We start from the raw sequence: 18,125 nt of genomic DNA on the forward strand, positions 1-18,125 counted from the left end.
TGTTGGTTCTCTTTTTCTCTTAATAAGTTTGGCTAGAGGCTTATCTATTTTGTTTATTTTCTCAAAGAACCAGCTCTTGGTTTCATTTATTTTTGCTATTGTTTTATTCTTCTCAATTTTGTTTATTTCTTCTCTGATCTGTATTATGTCTCTCCTTCTGTTGACTTTAGGCCTCATTTGTTTTTCTTTTTCCAATTTCGATAATTGTGATGTTAGACTATTCATTTGGGATTGTACATACTTCTTCAAGTGTGCCTGGATCACTATATACTTTCCTCTTAAGACTGCTTTCGCTGCGTCCCACAGAAGTTGGGGCTTAGTGTTGTTGTTGTCATTTGTTTCCATATATTGCTGGATCTCCATTTTGATTTGGTCATTGATCCATTGATTATTTAGGAGCGTGTTGTTAAGCCTCCATGTGTTTGTGAGCCTTTTTGCTTAGTACAGTTTATTTCTAGTTTTATGCCTTTGTGGTCTGAAAAGTTGGTTGGTAGGATTTCAATCTTTTGGAATTTACTGAGGCTCTTTTTGTGGCCTAGTATGTGGTCTATTCTGGAGAATGTTCCATGTGCACTTGAGAAGAATGTATATTCTTTTGCTTTTGGATGTAGAGTTCTATAGATGTCTATTAGGTCCATCTGCTCTACTGTGTTGTTCAGTGCTTCCATGTCCTTACTTATTTTCTGCCCGGTGGATCTATCCTTTGGGGTGAGTGGTGTGTTGAAGTCTCCTAGAATGAATGCATTGCAGTCTATTTTCCCCTTTAGTTCTGTTAGTATTTGTTTCACATATGCTGGTGCTCCTGTGTTGGGTGCATATATATTTAGAACGGTTATATCCTCTTGTTGGACTGAGCCCTTTATCATTATGTAGTGTCCTTCTTTATGTCTTGTTACTTTCTTTGTTTTGAAGTCTATTTTGTCTGATATTAGTACTGCAACCCCTGCTTTCTTCTCGCTGTTGTTTGCCTGAAATATGTTTTTCCATCCCTTGACTTTTAGTCTGTACATGTCTTTGGGTTTGAGGTGAGTTTCTTGAGCAGCATATAGATGGGTCTTGCTTTTTTATCCATTCTGTTACTCTGTGTCTTTTGATTGGTACATTCAATCCATTTACATTTAGGGTGCCTATTGAAAGATATGTACTTATTGCCATTGCAGGCTTTAAATTCGTGGTTACCAAAGGTTCAAGGTTAGCCTCTTTAGTATTTTACTGCCTAACTTAGCTCACTTATTGAGCTGTTATATACACTGTCTGGAGATTCTTTTCTTCTCTCCCTTCTTGTTCCTCCTCCTTGATTCTTCATATGTTGGGTGTTTTGTTCTGTGCTCTTTCTAGGAGTGCTCCCATCTAGAGCAGTCCCTGTAAGATGTCCTGTAGAGGTGGTTTGTGGGAAGCAAATTCCCTCGGCTTTTGTTTGTCTGGGAATTGTTTAATCCCATCATCATATTTAAATGATAATCATGCTGGATACAGTATCCTTGGTTCAAGGCCTTTCTATTTCATTGCATTAAATATATCATGCCATTCTCTTCTGGCCTGTAGGGTTTCTGTCGAGAAGTCTGATGTTAGCCTGATGGGTTTTCCTTTATAGGTGACCTTTTTCTCTCTAGCTGCCTTTAAAACTCTTTCCTTGTCCTTAATCTTTGCCATTTTAATTATTATGTGTCTTGTTGTTGTCCTTCTTGGATCCTTTCTGTTGGGGGTTCTGTGTATTTCCGTGGTCTGTTCGATTATTTCCTCCCCCTGTTTGGGGAAGTTTCCAGCAATTGTTTCTTCCAAGATACTTTCCATCCCTTTTCCTCTCTCTTCTTCTTCTGGTATCCCTATAATACGGATATTGTTCATTTTGGATTGGTCACACAGTTCTCTTAATATTGTTTCATTCCTGTAGATCCTTTTATCTCTCTCTATGTCAGGTTCTATGTGTTCCTGTTCTCTGATTTCAATTCCATCAATGGCCTCTTGCATCCTATCCAGTCTGCTTATAAACCTTTCCAGAGTTTGTTTCATTTCTGTAATCTCCTTTCTGGCATCTGTGATCTCCCTCTGGACTTCATCCCATATCTCTTGCGTATTTCTCTGCATCTCTGTCAGCATGTTTATGATTTTTATTTTGAATTCTTTGTCAGGAAGACTGGTTAGGTCTGTCTCCTTCTCTTGTGTTGTCTCTGTGATCTTTGTCTGCCTGTAGTTTTGCCTTTTCATGGTGATAGGAATAGTTTGCAGAGCTGGAAGGAGTGACGGCTGGAAGAACTTCCCTTCTTGTTGGTTTGTGGCCCTCCTCTCCTGGGAGAACAGCGACCTCTAGTGGCTTGTGCTGCGCAGCTGCGTGCAGACAGGGCTTCTGCTTCCTGCCCGGCTGCTATGGAGTTTATTTCTGCTGTTGCTGTGGGCGTGGCCTGGCTCGGGCTGCTACTCCAAAGTGGTGGAGTACCGTTGGAGGGGTAGTGGCGGGAGGCTATTTATCTCCGTAAGGGGCCTCCCTGCTCCCTGCAGCCCAGGGGATTAGGGTGCCCAGAGATCCCTGGATTCCCTACCTCTGGATTAAGTGTCCCACCCTGCCCCTTTAAGACTTCCAAAAAGCACGCGCCAAAACAAAACGACCACACACAAAAAAAATTTTTTAAATAAAAAAATAAATAAATAAATAAATAATGGCCACTCGTTTTTCTTTATTCTCTGGCGCCAGCCTCAGGCATCTGCTCATCGGTCTTGCTGCCCTGTTTCCCTAGTATTGGGGTCCCTATCCCTTTAAGACTTCCAAAAAGCGCTCGCCAAAACAAAACAGCAAAAAAAAAAAAAATAGCCACTCGCTTTTCTTATGTCCTCTGGCGCCAGGCCTCCGGTACCCTCTCACCATTCTTGCTGCCCTGTTTGCCTAGTATCCAGGGCCCTGTGCATGCATTGTGTCTGTGCCCTGGTCCGGATGGCTGGGGCTGGGTGTTCAGCAGTCCTGGGCTCTGTCTCCCTCCCGCTCTGCCTACTCTTCTCCCGCCGGGAGCTGGGTGGAGGGACTCTCGGGTCCCGCCGGGCTGGAGCTTGTATCTTTCCCCGTTTACGAGGCACTGGGTTCTCGCAGGTGTGTATGTGGTCTGGATGTTGTCCTGTGTCCTCTGGTCTTTATTCTAGGAAGAGTTGTCTTTGTTATATTTTCATAGATATATGTAGTTTTGGGAGGAGATTTCCACTGCTCTACTCACGCCGCCATCTTGGCTCCACCTCCACCAAGTTTACTTTTATGTATGGAGTTAGAGAGTAATCTAGTTTAATTCTCTTACATGTAGCTGTCCAGTTTTGCCAACACCAGCTGTTGAAGAGACGGTTATTTCCCCATTGTATATCCATGGCTCCTTTATCGTATATTAATTGACCATATATGCTTGGGTTAATATCTGGACTCTCTATTCTGTTCCACTGGTCTTTGGGTCTGTTCTTGTGCCAATACCTAATTGTCTTGATTGCTGTGGCTTTGTAGTAGAGCTTGAAGTTGAAAAATGAGATCCCCCCTGCTATATTCTTCCTTCTCAGGATTGCTTTGACTATTCAGGGTCTTTTGTGGTTCCATGAGATTTTTAGAACTATTTGTTCTAGTTCATTGAAGAATGCTGTTGGTATTTTGATAGGGATTGCATTGAATCTGTAGATTGCTTTAGGTAGGATGGCCATTTTGACAATGTTAATTCTTCCTACCCAAGAAAATAGGATGAATTTCCATTTATTAGTGTCCTCTTAAATTTCTCTCGAGAGTGTCTTGTAGTTTTCAGGGTTAGGTCTTTCACTTCTGTTGTTAGGTTTATTCCTAGGCATTTTATTCTCTTTGATGCAATTGTGAATGGAATTGTTTTCCTGATTTCTCTTTCTGCTAGTTCATCATTAGTGTATAGGAATGGAACAGATTTCTGTGTATTAATTTTGTATCCTGCAACTTTGCTGAATTCAGATATTTGTTCTAGTAGTTTTGGAGTGGATTCTTCAGGACTTTTTATGTACAATATCATGTCATCTGCAAACAGGGACAGTTTGGCTTCTTCCTTACCAATTTGGATGGCTTTTATTTCTTTGTGTTGTTTGATTGCTGTGGCTAGGACCTCCAGTACTATGTTGAGTAAAAGCGGGAGAATGGGCATCCTTGTCTTGTTCCCGATTTTAAAGGAATAGCTTTCAGTTTCTCATTGTTAAGTATGATGTTGGCTGTGGGTTTGTTTTATATGGCCTTTATTATGTTGAGGTACTTGCCCTCTGTACCCATTTTGTTGAGAGTTTTTATCATGAATGGATGTTGAATTTTGTTGAATGCTTTTTCAGCATCTATGGAGATGATCATGTGGTTTTTATCCTTCTTTTTGTTGATGTGGTAGATGATATTGAAGGATTTTCTAATATTGTACCATCCTTGCATCCCTGGAATAAATCCCACTCAATCATGGTGGATGATCTTTTGGATATATGTTTGAATTCGGTTTGCTAATATTTTGTTGAGTATTTTTGCATCTATGTGCATCAGGGATATTGGTCTGTAACTTTCTTTTTTTGTGGTGTCTTTGCCTCATTTTGTATTAGAGTGATACTGACCTCATAGAATGAGTTTGGAAGTTCCCTCTTCTTCTACTTTTTGGAAAACTTTAAGAAGGATGCGTATTAGGTCTTTACTAAGTGTTTGATAAAATTCAGCAGTGAAGCCATCTGGTTTAGGGGTTTTGTTCTTAGGTAGTTTTTTGATTACCAATTCTATTTTGTTTCTGGTAATTGGTCTGTTCATATTTTCTGTTTCTTTCTGGGTCAGCCTTGGAAGGTTGTATTTTTCTAGAAAGGTGTCCATTTCTTCTAGGTTATCCAGTTTGTTAGCATATAGTTTTTCATAGTATTTTCTTATAATTCTTTGTATTTCTGTGGGGTCTGTCATGATTTTTCCTTTCGCATTTCTGGTTTTGTTTATGTGTGTAGATTCTCTTTTTTTCTTAATAAGTGTGGCTAGGGGTTTATCTATTTTGTTTATTTTTTCAAAGAACCAGCTGTTGATTTCATTTATTTTTTCTATTGTTTTATTCTTCTCAATTTTATTTATTTCTTCTCTTATCTTTATTATGTCCCTCCTTCTGCTGACTTTGGGTCTTATTTTTTGTTCTTTTCCAGTTTCAATTTTTGTGAATTTATATTATTCATTTGGGATTGTTCTTCCTTCTTTAAATATGCCTGGAATGCTATATACTTTCCTCTTGGAACTGCCTTAGGTGCATCCCACAGAAGTTGGGGCATTATGCTGTTGTTTTCATTTGTCTCCATATATTGCTTGATCTCTGTTTTAATTTGGTCATTGATACATTGATTATTTAGGAGCATGTTGTTAAGCCTCCATGTGTTTGTGATCATTTTTGTTTTCTTTGTACAATTTAAAATATATGTCATCTTTTAAAATAAATCATCCTTGGAGACAAAATAGGAAAGTCTTTTTCTAACTTTAAATTTCTGCTCTAGAAGTTCTGGGGTCATAATAACCAAGCATCCAAAGTATTCCACCAAACCACAGGGACTTTCTACTATAATGATATTTATTCATAAATTTTAAAGCAATAAAAGATTTCCTTATAAAGTTTCCCTTGAGGCTCTGAAGTTACATGTATGCTGGACTGGCTCCTTTTTTCCCCTTTCCTTTCCACTTTTTGTTTGATTTTCAACTGCATTTCTTGGCTATTACTTTTGTTTTGTCCTTAGTATTCACTGTTGTTCTTCTGTTAGGAGTCGTTAGATTGGCAGTTTGTCAAAAGACCAATTTGTGATTCCGTATGTTATGCTTTTCTTAGCATTCCTGTCAGGGAAGATTTAAAGCATTCTAAAATGAGATCTGTCTCTTCTCTAGTGGAAGTGGTAATTTGGATTTGTTTTGCCTACCCTGGTAATGATTGTATAGTCAGATAAATGAATTTTAAGACATGAAAGCCCTTTCTCCTTTTCAGGACTTGTATTGCCTGTGGGAGAAAACATATCTGATGGTCCCTAAGGACTAAACAGAAGGAAAGCTTTCTAATCTTGGAATCAGATTTTTCTGAGGTAATGCATAGTCACATAGATTAGAAAGAAAAATCATTAGGGAATTTTATTATGAAGAACATATGAGTTGAGAAGACATCTGAAAAATGAAAATAAAGAAAAATTACAATAATAGTTGTGGATAAGCTATTAATTTATATCCCTGGTCACCTTTCCCATTTTCTAATTAACCATTTTTTCTATGTTGATTAGTAATATTTTTGCTCAAATAATTTTTGTTCCTTCTTCAGAAATATGTTCTAAATATGCAGTGCATAATTACATTGTTACAAATGGAAATAATACTGGAATTTGGATTGCTGAGGAGGCAGAATGCTCAAATTGCTATTTGATGATTTACCATATTTGTAGTATATCTTAAGTTGTTTTGGTTCAAAGGATTATTTCTTATAAAATATTACACATTTTTTGTTTTTTTCCTCTCATTTCAAGACCTGACTAGATGAAATTAAGGCTCACTTTACAGGTGCAACAGAAATATATAGTTTACTGATCTGTGGCTATAGAATTTTCCTTTACAGGAAAGTATAGCATTCTGTGCAATAGACTCTGAAGGAGAAGGGCTCAGAAGTAAAAGAAACAAGGTGAAAATATCTCTAAGTTGTACAGGTCAATTTTAGCTCAAGAAATTACATCTTTTTCTAATAAGTTAAAATGGAAATCTTTCAATTTAAAGGAAAGGAGTAATATGAGTAGGTAACTCAAGGCAGTATTATAGAAGTCACAGACAGGACTATAAGTGAAGTAATCATACCTTGTTTAAGGCAGGGAGATTATCTGATGATTTTAATTTATTTAGATAGAACTTGTATTACTTTAGATTTTTTTTTTTAAGGGTGAGGAGAGAAGGCAACAAAACCAAATTGACCAGCTAAGGCAAAAAGAAGAACTTATTGAAAGAACACTGGGTATTTATCAAAAAATTTGAACAACCTATGCTAATAGAAATACAACCTATGCTATGGACCAGAAATGTCAGATCTCTACTTGCCTCTTGTTGCTGCAGACCATCTTTCCCATGAGGAACATGGCTGCCTGGTATTATCCATGGTTTACATTTTATGGCCTTAAGCATTAGGGATCAACTCTCCATTTTCTTTCCTATCGAAGACCCAAGTTTTTGGGGATGGGACTTACTGGCCTTGACTAAGTGTGCCCAAACTTGGACCACAGGTGATTAGCTGTGGCCAGAAGAAAGGGCCACATTGCACTAGCACTGTCCTGCTGTGGCTGCATTGAAGCGAGAGGGGGAAAGAGAGAGGGAGCAGCAGTTTTACAATACACAGAGAGGCCTAGGACACTACCTCTGTTTTCCACTGCAGAAATACATCTCCTAATCATTTGATTCACGCCATCTAATTGGAAGAGATGATTTGATGTTCGAGTGCAAAAATTTCACTAAGCTATCATTATACCCTAGTAAGATAGCAGTACCTAATGGTTTATTTTAACTACTTAGATGCAAAAAGAGTAGTTTATCAATATTAATTTTATAAATTTTCTTTAATAAATGATTCATTTTGAATTGCAAGTGGAAGGCATTGATAAACCTAATGCAGTTCCCTCATTTTACAGAGGAAGTATCTAAGAGGATGAATAACTTGACCAAGGTCACATGGTAAAAAAAGTGAAAATATCTGGACTGGAATCCAAGTATTACTTCCTACCTAGTGCTGATGTCTTAATTATACTATTTGCTTAGAAATAGTTCATATTTTGCTAAAAAAAATTTAAGGATGATGGGTTCTTATTTGTACAATCTCTGAATGAAAGGATTTATAAATCCCTGGTCTTCCTGTGTCCAGTGGCAACAGATATTAGCAGCAGGTCAGAACTTTACCTCAGAAATTGAGACATACCAGTTCCACACAGAGCTCTCTCCTGGGTGAAAATCCACTTCTGCACAGAGATAACTTGAAAATAGATCTGCAGGAGAGCCAAGATTTAGGAAGCAGCTTTGGAATCTATCAGCTCCAAGATAATACTTTTAACACTGTATCAGGGTATATCGCAATTTAATGTATCAGTGATGATCTGACCAGTAAGTGTTTCAAAGCAGCAGTACCAGGAAGGGGTCCATGCATAGGGGACTAATAATAAACATGTAAACAAGTGAAAAAGATAATTCTAGATAGTGATTAACTACCATTACAAGAATAAAATGTGAGATGTGATAAAGAGTGATGGGAGACTACTCAAAACTGGGGAATCAGGGAAATTCAATTAATGAATGATTCAATCAAAGTGAGAACTATTATTAAAAACCACATATCAATAACTTCAATAATAAAACTATATGGTCATATCAATAAAAGCCCCAAGTGGTATTTGATAAAATTCAAAATCCAGTCTTAAATACCTTGAAAGCATACAGGGTTGTCCTTTCTTGACATAAAATGGGAAAAACTAATAATTTAAAGCTGAGAGTTGATTTTATAAATGGTGGAGCATTAATTACATAAATGTAGAGTAAATATTCAATTGCTGCTTTTGGAGGAAATTGAAATCTCCAGTAAGCTGACAAGTTTGATTTAGGAAAGCAAATTGGGTTTTTTGGCTGGTGTATGTCCTTTTGGAACCAGAGAGGAAAAATATATCCCTGTGTCTTAGTCCATTTGGGTTGCTCATAAAATACCAGACTGGGTAATTTATAAACAATGAAGTTTGTTACTCACAGTTCTGGAGACTGAAAGTCCGAGATCAGGGTGCCAGCACTTCTGGGTGACAGGTTTCTCATTGAATCTTCACATGATGGAAAGGGCTAGAGATATATCTGGGGCCTCATTTATAAGGCACTAATCTCATTCTTGAGGGTTCCACCTTCATGATTTAAGCACCTTTCCAAAGGCCCCACCTCCTTATGCATCACATTGGGCATTAGGATTTCAACATATGAATTTGGGGGGGAGGCAAACATTCAGACTATAGCACCCCATAGTGTGGATTTATCTGAACTCTCCTTGCAAAGAACTGTTTATTTTTGTGGAAGAAAGAGAGAGATAGATGGTGTGTGTGTGTGTTTTGTCCAACTAATTGCTTACAGGAGATTGTCACACTGGACCATGCCAAGAGGGTTGTGTAGGCATGATCTCTTTGTGCTGGAGATAAAGTGCATGAAAGGGAATCAGTAGGACTGGACTTGGTACAATAATACTTGGATTGGATCCCTGGTGCCTTTCACAGTGTCATTTAAGACAGAATAACTCAGACTTGGGAAATGCACTGCTAACGTTTATTGCCTTGTTGGAGCCATGAGAGCCAGATTACACTCTTCATGGGTGGGTGTTCCCACTGTCAGTCTTTTAATTGGTTTAACTCATTTAATCTTCACAACAGCCATATGGGACAGGGCATGGATTTAGAGAGGAAAGATCTCTCTGATCATCCCTGTTTCTCTCCCTCTCTCTGTGTTCTTTGTGTACATGTACACACACGTGCACATGCATGAGCACATACACATTCACACTCCCACTCCCACCATAGGGGATCTAGGCCAGTATTCCAGAGTGTGGTGGCTATGCATGGAGACTGGGGGTGAGCTGGCTACTGTCACACTGGATGTTCAAAAATAATGTCATTTAGCAGTGGTTGTAATCTACATTGTATTCTTGTTATTTCATCCCCAAATCTGCAGTATAATTTTGTTAATTGTTTTATTCTTGTCTTAGCTGTTCTGTGGAGAATTAAGGGAGAAATGAGTGTCCATACTGGGAGAGAAACTGGGCAGAGTGATATTCGGAGAAGCTAGTTATCAGCTGGCAGGAATGATCTGCTAGTCTCCAACAGTGGTGATAAGTTATCAAGAGAAGTGATTTAGTAGAATGTGTAAGAGGTCTGAGCAAAGGAGATCTAAGGAAGAGTGGGTTCTTATAATTTGTGGAATTCAGGGTCATGGTTTTTGTAATTTGGCTACTAAAGAAAATGTGATCTTATTATCTAATTCTGAGTTTGTGTGGTCTCTGGACTACTGAAGCCATTCACTTGTTCCTTCACTTATTTAGTCATTCCACAAATATTTACTGGTTGCCCATTATGTGTTGGGACTGGCTAGGCATGTAGATACAATGATGACTAACAGAATTTCTGCCTTTAAGGAGAAAACTTCTGGAAGTTAAATACTAACAAAACAAACTGTAAGAAAATAGGAAGAAAAATAGCCAAGGAAACAGAAATTTAAAAAATAGAAGATGAATGTATGACTATATAAACATTTTAAATATCAACAAAAATCAATAAAGGAAGATAAAAAAAATGGACTGAGTTTAATGCAAGTTAAGAATAATGCAAGTTAAGAATATGACAGATGAGCTACTGAAATTTTAAGTGCATCAGTCTTTAGTCAGAGCTGAACTTAACAATAAAACCCCTAAAGAACCACAGGATACTCACAGTATTCAAATAAGAGAAAACTTAAAAAAGTACCTTCAACAGCAATTAAATAAATTTGCATTAAAAATAACAAAAAGGTACCACCTCACACTTAATGAATTTAAAAGTATAAGGAAAATCATAAAGTTATGAACAAGGCTATGGAAAAATAAGTACCTAGGCACTGCTATTGTCAGTATAAATTGATGAAATAGAATTTTTAGAAAGTGATTAAATATTAAATATTGAGACCATAAAGATATAAATGCTCTTTACAACTGAAGATTCATCCTATGACAAAACTTCACTGTTAATAGTAATTACCACCTAGAATGCTTATTTGGTGCCAGGCACTTTCCTAAGTGCTTTACATATATTAACTCATTTAATCTTCATAGCAGCCATATGAAGTAGATACTTTTATTATAGTCATTTTACAGATAAGGAGGGATGCCAAGATTAAACAAATTGCTTAAGATCACATGACTGGACAGCAGGAGAGCTGAGGTTTGAAGCTCCTGGTTCTGGACTCAGTCACTGTGCCACGCTGCTTCAGTGGCATAAAAAAGTTCTATATACAAAGAAACTTCTATGATGATGCTTGTAAGAGGATGCTTGTAGCATCATCATTTATAATGACAGTAATTAGGAAAAACTACATGTTCCTAAAGGGAAATGGAAAAATATATTATAGTACATTCATTTAATAGATAATTATTCAACCAGAGTTGTTCAGAAGTTTTCTTTTGCTTTCCCAGGATGCAATGACCACCAACTTCACAAAAGTATTAGTTGTCCTTTTGCAAGCCTTCTCTATGTCCTTGTATCTTTGAGACATTCGTAAAGATCAGGGGGCCCTGTGCCAATGGGGCACTTCATTATTCTTTGCTACAGCAGCCTGTGGCTCCATTTATTAAGTAATTGAATGGCCTGAGGGTGGCTGAAGGGACAGATCTTTAGGAGTATATATTACCATCTTCCCTGGATACTTTAGCCAAACTCATGCTTTCTTTGACCTCATGGTCTCACCCTTGTAACCTTACCCAATTAAAGCTGTTTCTTACTATAAATATATTAAGATAGTTAATATTAAATATATTAAATCTTACTTTAAAAAAGTGTGAATATCTAAGTAGGGTTTTGTGTTGTAAATATTATAAAGAGATTCAAAATATTTAAAGTAATTTTTATTTATACAGAAACAAAATTGAAACAAGAGTAGAAAAGTACACAAATTATGTATTTTAGTATTTCTTTTCCAATTTTTTTTTCTATTAACTACAAAAATAATGCATCCCATTTACTAGATGTCTACTATGTGCAGGAACTATGCTAGCACTCTACACAATTTATTGCTTTTAATTCTCTCAAGCCATATAAAGTAGGCATTATTTATTATCACCATTTCACAGATGAGAACACAGAAGCTTAGAGAAGTTGAGTAACTTGGGCCAAATCACACAATTCATAAATGGAGGAGATAGGACTTCAGATCTGTCTGAATGCAGAAATCAAGCTGTTAATCATACTGGTAACTATCTTCCTCCTTTCTTTCAAAACTAAATTTAGAGTTATTTTCTCTAATGTTTAGTTCTGTGAAGTTCTCACTCTGTGATTACAAATAACATTATAACCAGTTGCCCTGGAAATGAAGAGGGTGTCATAAATTAAAAGTAGAAGTGCCTTACAATATTGAATATGAAAAAAAGGTGAAGTTATGAAGTTCTCTGAAAAGAACCTTGCTATCATGATGAAATAAAGAAGAAAAACCAAGGGGCTGAAAAACAGAATGAAGAACACCCTCTCAACAAAATTACATATATTTTTACAAATACATTTCCTAAAAAGGAATATTGTGTATAGTAAGTGTTAATGCCAGTAGCAAATGAAATTTTGAAATTATCTAAATATGTACAGATTTCAACTGTAACTCTTCTTCTAGAAGTATCCATCTTTTCCTTCTTCTATTGGTTCAACCATATAAAATAAAATCATAAACAGAAATCTCACTCATACCAAAGACTTTGCCATCTAACTAAGGCTGGCACCTGCTCCACGGTGGTAGATTGTACCATTTTAGATACCATTAGTAGCTTCCAATATTTCTCTTACTTTTTCTTCCTTCCTCTATCTTATTTTTGAGCTTGAGAATAAAAAAGTTCTTACAAATGTAAGAAGAGAATGATTTCTCTTAAGTCATATAACAAGTAGCCACCATATCTGGTTTTAAACTTGTTCTGACAAAAAAAAAATTTGCTTTGGTAAACACACTTTTATAAGCCAACCCCTCTGTCAACCTCTCACTTCTGAAAGTCAGTCAATCAGGGACAGACTCACTCCTGCTGATGCCTCTGAGTGGTACTTAATCAATAATAGTTCCACCTTAGCAACTATGCTTCTACAGATATGTCAACCCACTTATGCCTCTGAAGGTCCAATTCCTCAACTTCATGCTTCCCCTAAAACTTAGATAAGATTGGCCATTTTTTTGGTTTGAAAAGTTGCTAACTGACCAGCATCACTTACTGTTTGGTCAGTTGCTAACTGATCAGCATCACTTACTGTAACAAGCAATAAGCTAGCGCTGTCTTTTATTTCAGGTGTTGAGTGATGGTCTCACTGGACTATTTCGGAGGTTCCACCAAGATCATTTTGAAGACCATTGTTTGGCAGCATTACAGAGGACCCTGAAGCCAACAGGTGCACTCACTGGACACCTTGTACCGTAACTCTTTACTCTTCAGATATGTTGTCAAGTGAGTCAGTCTCAACAATAATCTGATCTCTGACTGTTTCACTGAATTCACATTGTTGAATTAATTTTTGTTATTCTAGGATTTTCAACCAAATGGTCTTTGGTTAGGCCTAATCTTTGTATGGAGCAATTAGACCTTTTGGTTTAGAGGTACACCACTTTATAAATAATTAGACATAGGTCTTTGTACAAGGTCACTAGGCTTTTTGATTTGGAGGTATGCCATTTGAGAAACGTTTTTGCCATTAAACTGCTTATTTCTCCTGCTGCTTGCCTGACTTTTGCTGTTTGTCTATAAATACAGTCTTGTTTCATGTGTTTTTGCTTTGTCCTGTTTTTTTTCTTTCTTTTGAATGTATGAGGGAGTGTTCCGTCGTGGGAACAAATGGAAGCATAAGCTTGATACATTTTCAATTCAGTGTAAGCCAGCCTTGACAGCTAATGGTTGGAAGTCCGTTAGATCAGCAATCAATCTGTGAAAAAAGGGTTTGTGAAACTTTGTCTAGCGTCCAAATTTGTGAAAGAAGCTCACTTTGTTTTGTCTGTACTGAAGTGTCAAGGATTATCAGGTTGTTGACTGTATGGCCCCTTCCTAGTCGCTGCTTAGTTGGGGAAACCAAATGCCTTTCAAAAGCCCACCCTATAGACTGACTTTAGTGGCCTTTCTTGTGTGTTATGGGTTTGTCTGTGGCAAAATTGCATCTTCCTCCTGGGAGAGCTTCTATTCCCCTTAAGAAGTACTGTAATTCTAACTTTTGCACTTTTCCTTGTAAGTAGCAAAAAATTTTTGACTTAAAAGAATAATATCAAGTTTGACATTCCAATTTTTAAATTAACATTAAGAGGAACTCTAAAAATACTAGAAGACGAAGTATCAAATAATCAGTAGTTTCTTTAACTGAAATGCTAAGGCCTCAAAAAAATTCCAACTCAAGATGGTCTCTCTCAAAGACTTTGTATTCTTCTGAAACCTATTTGCTTTGCATTTCTCTTTTTTTTCTATTTAGCTTTACCTGACCTTTTAAACGAGCTATTCTTTTTTCAGGGTTTTCTCAGGGAAAGAACAATTATATTGTAAAATTTCTAGACCAGAGGTTGAATTAAAATTCTTGTCTAGAGCTAAGTTAAGCAACATAATTAAGGATTTTCCTAAACTTCCAGAATACAGGCATAAGTTTATTATGGAATTTAATATTTAGTTATATACTTAAATTCCTCGACTGTAGATCCATTCAGTTAATGCTTAGCCTCTCAGATAGGAAAAATGCTTAATGAGCAGAAAGATAAGAAGAAAAGATTTAAATCTTTTAAACGTTTTTAAAAATTGTATTAAGAGAATGACAAAAATAAAACATTGACTACAATGAGGCAATTTCAGAAATGATTATTTAAAGGAAAAATTGTAAAAATGTTCAAATTGTAAACTAAACAAAGGTGAAAAACAGACTTCAGGAAATAACATAGAAGCTGGAGTAAACCCACAGCTAAGGTAGAAAAATATATCTTCTTCTGTTGTAAATGGGATCAAATCTGAAATAGGGAATTGAATAATAAAATAATAAAAAAGAATTGAAATGTAAAATTGGAAATCCAGAAATATTCAATGGCTAGATATTTTCAGAGCTTTAGGAAATAAATAAGCTGAAACTCAATAGAATGTTTGGCTCTCTAATTAAAAATAACTGAAAGGCCTCTGTTCTCTAAAAACTGCAGCCTATATATAAGGATACCTGTAGTAATTGCAAATACAATGGCAATTGAAATAATCAATGTTCCAGATTGGCTGAGAAACAGAAGGACAGTTATTCAAAATGTGTCCATTGATGCTGCTTGAAGGGTGACATTAAGCCCAAACGCTTTCCTTTCCTTATTCTAAACTCTGAAAAGAACTAACACAGCTTTCTTGTTGCTATGGGAGCCACTATACCTACCATTAATCTCCTTACTATAGAACATCCAATCCCTCAGTGTAAGATTTTAAAGTTGTTTGAAAACCAAGAAAGACTTTAAATAAAGAAAAAGAGGAATTTTGTCTCAAAGCAAAAATGATTGGTTGTGCCAGATGGTGAAATAAGATAATGAAAGACAAATCTAAGAGTATATAGTAAATTGTGGAAGGAGTGAGGAAAAACAAACTTTATTTGCCTTAGTTTACTGGAAGCATTGAAATAATGAACATTTCTAAAAATCTTAAGTTCTTTCCCAAGTTCCAATTTGTAATTGATACTTTGGAATCATTATCAGAAGGACATTCCTTTCTTTCTGTAACACAACTGCAGATTTAATTGGTAGGGATTTACTTTGCAAATGGAACTGCCAGATAAAAAGTGCTGCACAAGGATTACTTTTAAAATCCTCAAAAATTTCTCCCACACAATAAAATTGTAGCTGATATGGATAATAATGTACTTATCCTATGTATGATTCAAGAAATCACTGAAGAAATAACTATGGGCTCAGAATCCCAGAGGGCAAAAGATTCCCTGGATACAGGCATTAATCTGAAAAGATCCCTTAGAAGTCTTTCTGGATTATATAAACTGTTCTTTTTTTGTAGGACCATGAGAAAACTAGGCCATGCTTTAAAGGTCTTAATTTACTAACATGGCACACACTTAAGACCTATTGGCTATTAAAACCAGTCCCTTAGTTCTGTACCCAAAGCTTAACTTCAGTTGTGTCAGAACAATTATGGGTCAAAACTAAGTAAGTTAAAATATTTTCAGATCTTGTACTGTGATCACCTTTAAGTATGATGTTATAATGTAGTACCATACATAGTAACTGCTTATTGCTAATGAAAAACATTCAACATTTTTATACTAGTCAGTTAATTATAAAATACTGATACTTTTTTCTCATATTGTCATCCCTTTTGAAACATTCTTATTTCAGCCAATCTACTAACTCTTACTCAATAGAGGAGAATCTACTGATAGTGTTTCTGTAATTCCACAGCCACAACAGAATTTTTGAACCCTCCAGTACCAACTGTTGACTTAATATTCTTTGTCGCTATAATACTAAATACTGCCAATATTGTTTATTGATGAGTCTTATATCTAAAAAAGAAGACCAGCAAATAGACCAATGGACTAGAATAGAGATTCCAGAAATAAATCCTCATATATACGGTCAAATGATCTTCAGCAAGGGTGCCAAGACTTCTCAGTGGGGAAAGGATAGTCTCTTCAATGAATGGTGTTAGGAAAACCAGATATTCACACGTGAAAGAGTGCAGTTGGACCCTAACCTTACACCATATACAGAAATTAACACAAAATTGATTAATGACTTTAATGTAAGATGTACAACTATAAAACTCTTAGAAGAAAACATGGGGGAAAACCTTCATGACACTGAATTTGGCAATGGTTTCTTGAATATGACCCTAGGAAAAGGACAGGCAACAAATGAAAAAATAGACAAATGGGACTGTATCAAACTTAAAGACTTTTGTGTACCAAAGAACACAGAGTGAAAAGGGGGAAAATGTTTGTAAGTCATATATCTGATAAGGAGCTAACCTCCAAAATATGTAAAGCACTCCTATAACTCAACAACAAAAAAAATCGAGTAATGCAATTCAAAAATGGGCAAAGGACTTGGACAAACATTTCTCCAAAGATGATCTGCAAATGGCCAACAAGCATATGAAAAGATGCTCAACATCACTAATTATGATCATCATATAGAAATGTAAATAAAAAACACAATGAGATATCACCTTATAACCATTATGATAGATATTATAAAAAACAACAAAATAACAGATGTTGTTGAGAATGTGGAGAAATTGAAGCCCTGGGAGCATTATTGGTGGTTATTGAATATAAAGGTACAACTGCTAAGGAAAACAGTGTGGACATTCCTCAAAAAATTAAAAATAGAATTATCATATTATCCAGCAATTCCACTTCTGGGTATATAGCCAAAAGAATTGCAAGGAGGAGATCAAAGATTTATTTGTACAACCATTTCATAACAGCATTATTTGCAAAAGCCAAAAGGTAGAAACAACCTGAGTATCCATTGATGGATGAATGGATAAACAAAATGCGTATATATATATATATACACACACACATATATGTATATATGTATACATATATGTATATATATATATACACAATGGAATATTATTCTGCCTTAAAAAGGAAGGAAATTGTATCACATGCTCAACATGGGTGAACCTTGAGGACATTACGTTAAATGAAATAAACCAGTCACAAAAAGTCAAATACTGTATGATTGCACTTATATGAGATCTAAAGTAGTCAAATTCATAGAAATAGCAAGCAAGTGTTTACTATGACTGGTGGGAGAGGGAAGAGAGAAATTACTGATTAATGCATACAGAGTTTTAGATTTGCAGAATGAATAAGTTCCAGAGATCTGTTTCACAGCAATGTGAATGTACTAACACTACCCAACTGTACCCTTAAAAATAGTTATGTTGGTAAATGATGTGTCATGCATATTTTACCATACACACATAAAAAAGACCAGACTTGTTTTACAATAAGAAGGCCACTGTGTCCTGTAAAGCCCAATTCCTCAGCAAATTGTTCAAAATGTTCAAATGACTGTGATCTTTTTAGAACATTGCAAATGACTAACATTTAATAATAAATGCATACGTTAATAGCTCATATTCTTTTAAAATAATTCACTTTTTAAAACTGCTGTGGAAAAAAGAGGTTTTAAATCTCACTTAGGTACTCTTTAAAAATAAACAGCATGTTAACAGCTAATACATTAATTGCTAGGTACCTTCAGGATATCTAAAATAATTGATGTAATTAAAATAGAGACTCACAGTTAAAGAGGTTCTGTAGAAGCTAGTGCACCATGCTGTAGATACTGGAGAAATAACTTTAGAAATACTATTGAAATATATTATATTAACAGAATAGCACACTAAATAGACTGATTAAAGTCTTTACACAAG

The 18,125-nt window shown here is 35.8% G+C and overlaps 1 protein-coding gene across 5 annotated transcripts in view; it reads left to right on the plus strand.

The window, feature by feature from the left end:
• Positions 1-18,125, plus strand: part of ZNF366 (zinc finger protein 366) — a 330,210-nt gene that overhangs the window by 26,928 nt on the left and 285,157 nt on the right. For 3 of the 5 annotated variants that reach the window (XM_057494406.1, XM_057494403.1, XM_057494411.1), the window contains exon 2: positions 13,020-13,175. The exons of the other annotated variants lie outside the window; for them this stretch is intronic. The gene's annotated coding sequence lies outside the window, so the exon portion shown is untranslated. The remainder of the gene's footprint in view (positions 1-13,019; positions 13,176-18,125) is intronic. 5 annotated transcript variants of the gene reach the window in all.

This window comes from Manis pentadactyla, chromosome 2 (assembly GCF_030020395.1).
Source record: "Manis pentadactyla isolate mManPen7 chromosome 2, mManPen7.hap1, whole genome shotgun sequence".
NCBI lineage: Eukaryota > Metazoa > Chordata > Mammalia > Pholidota > Manidae > Manis > Manis pentadactyla.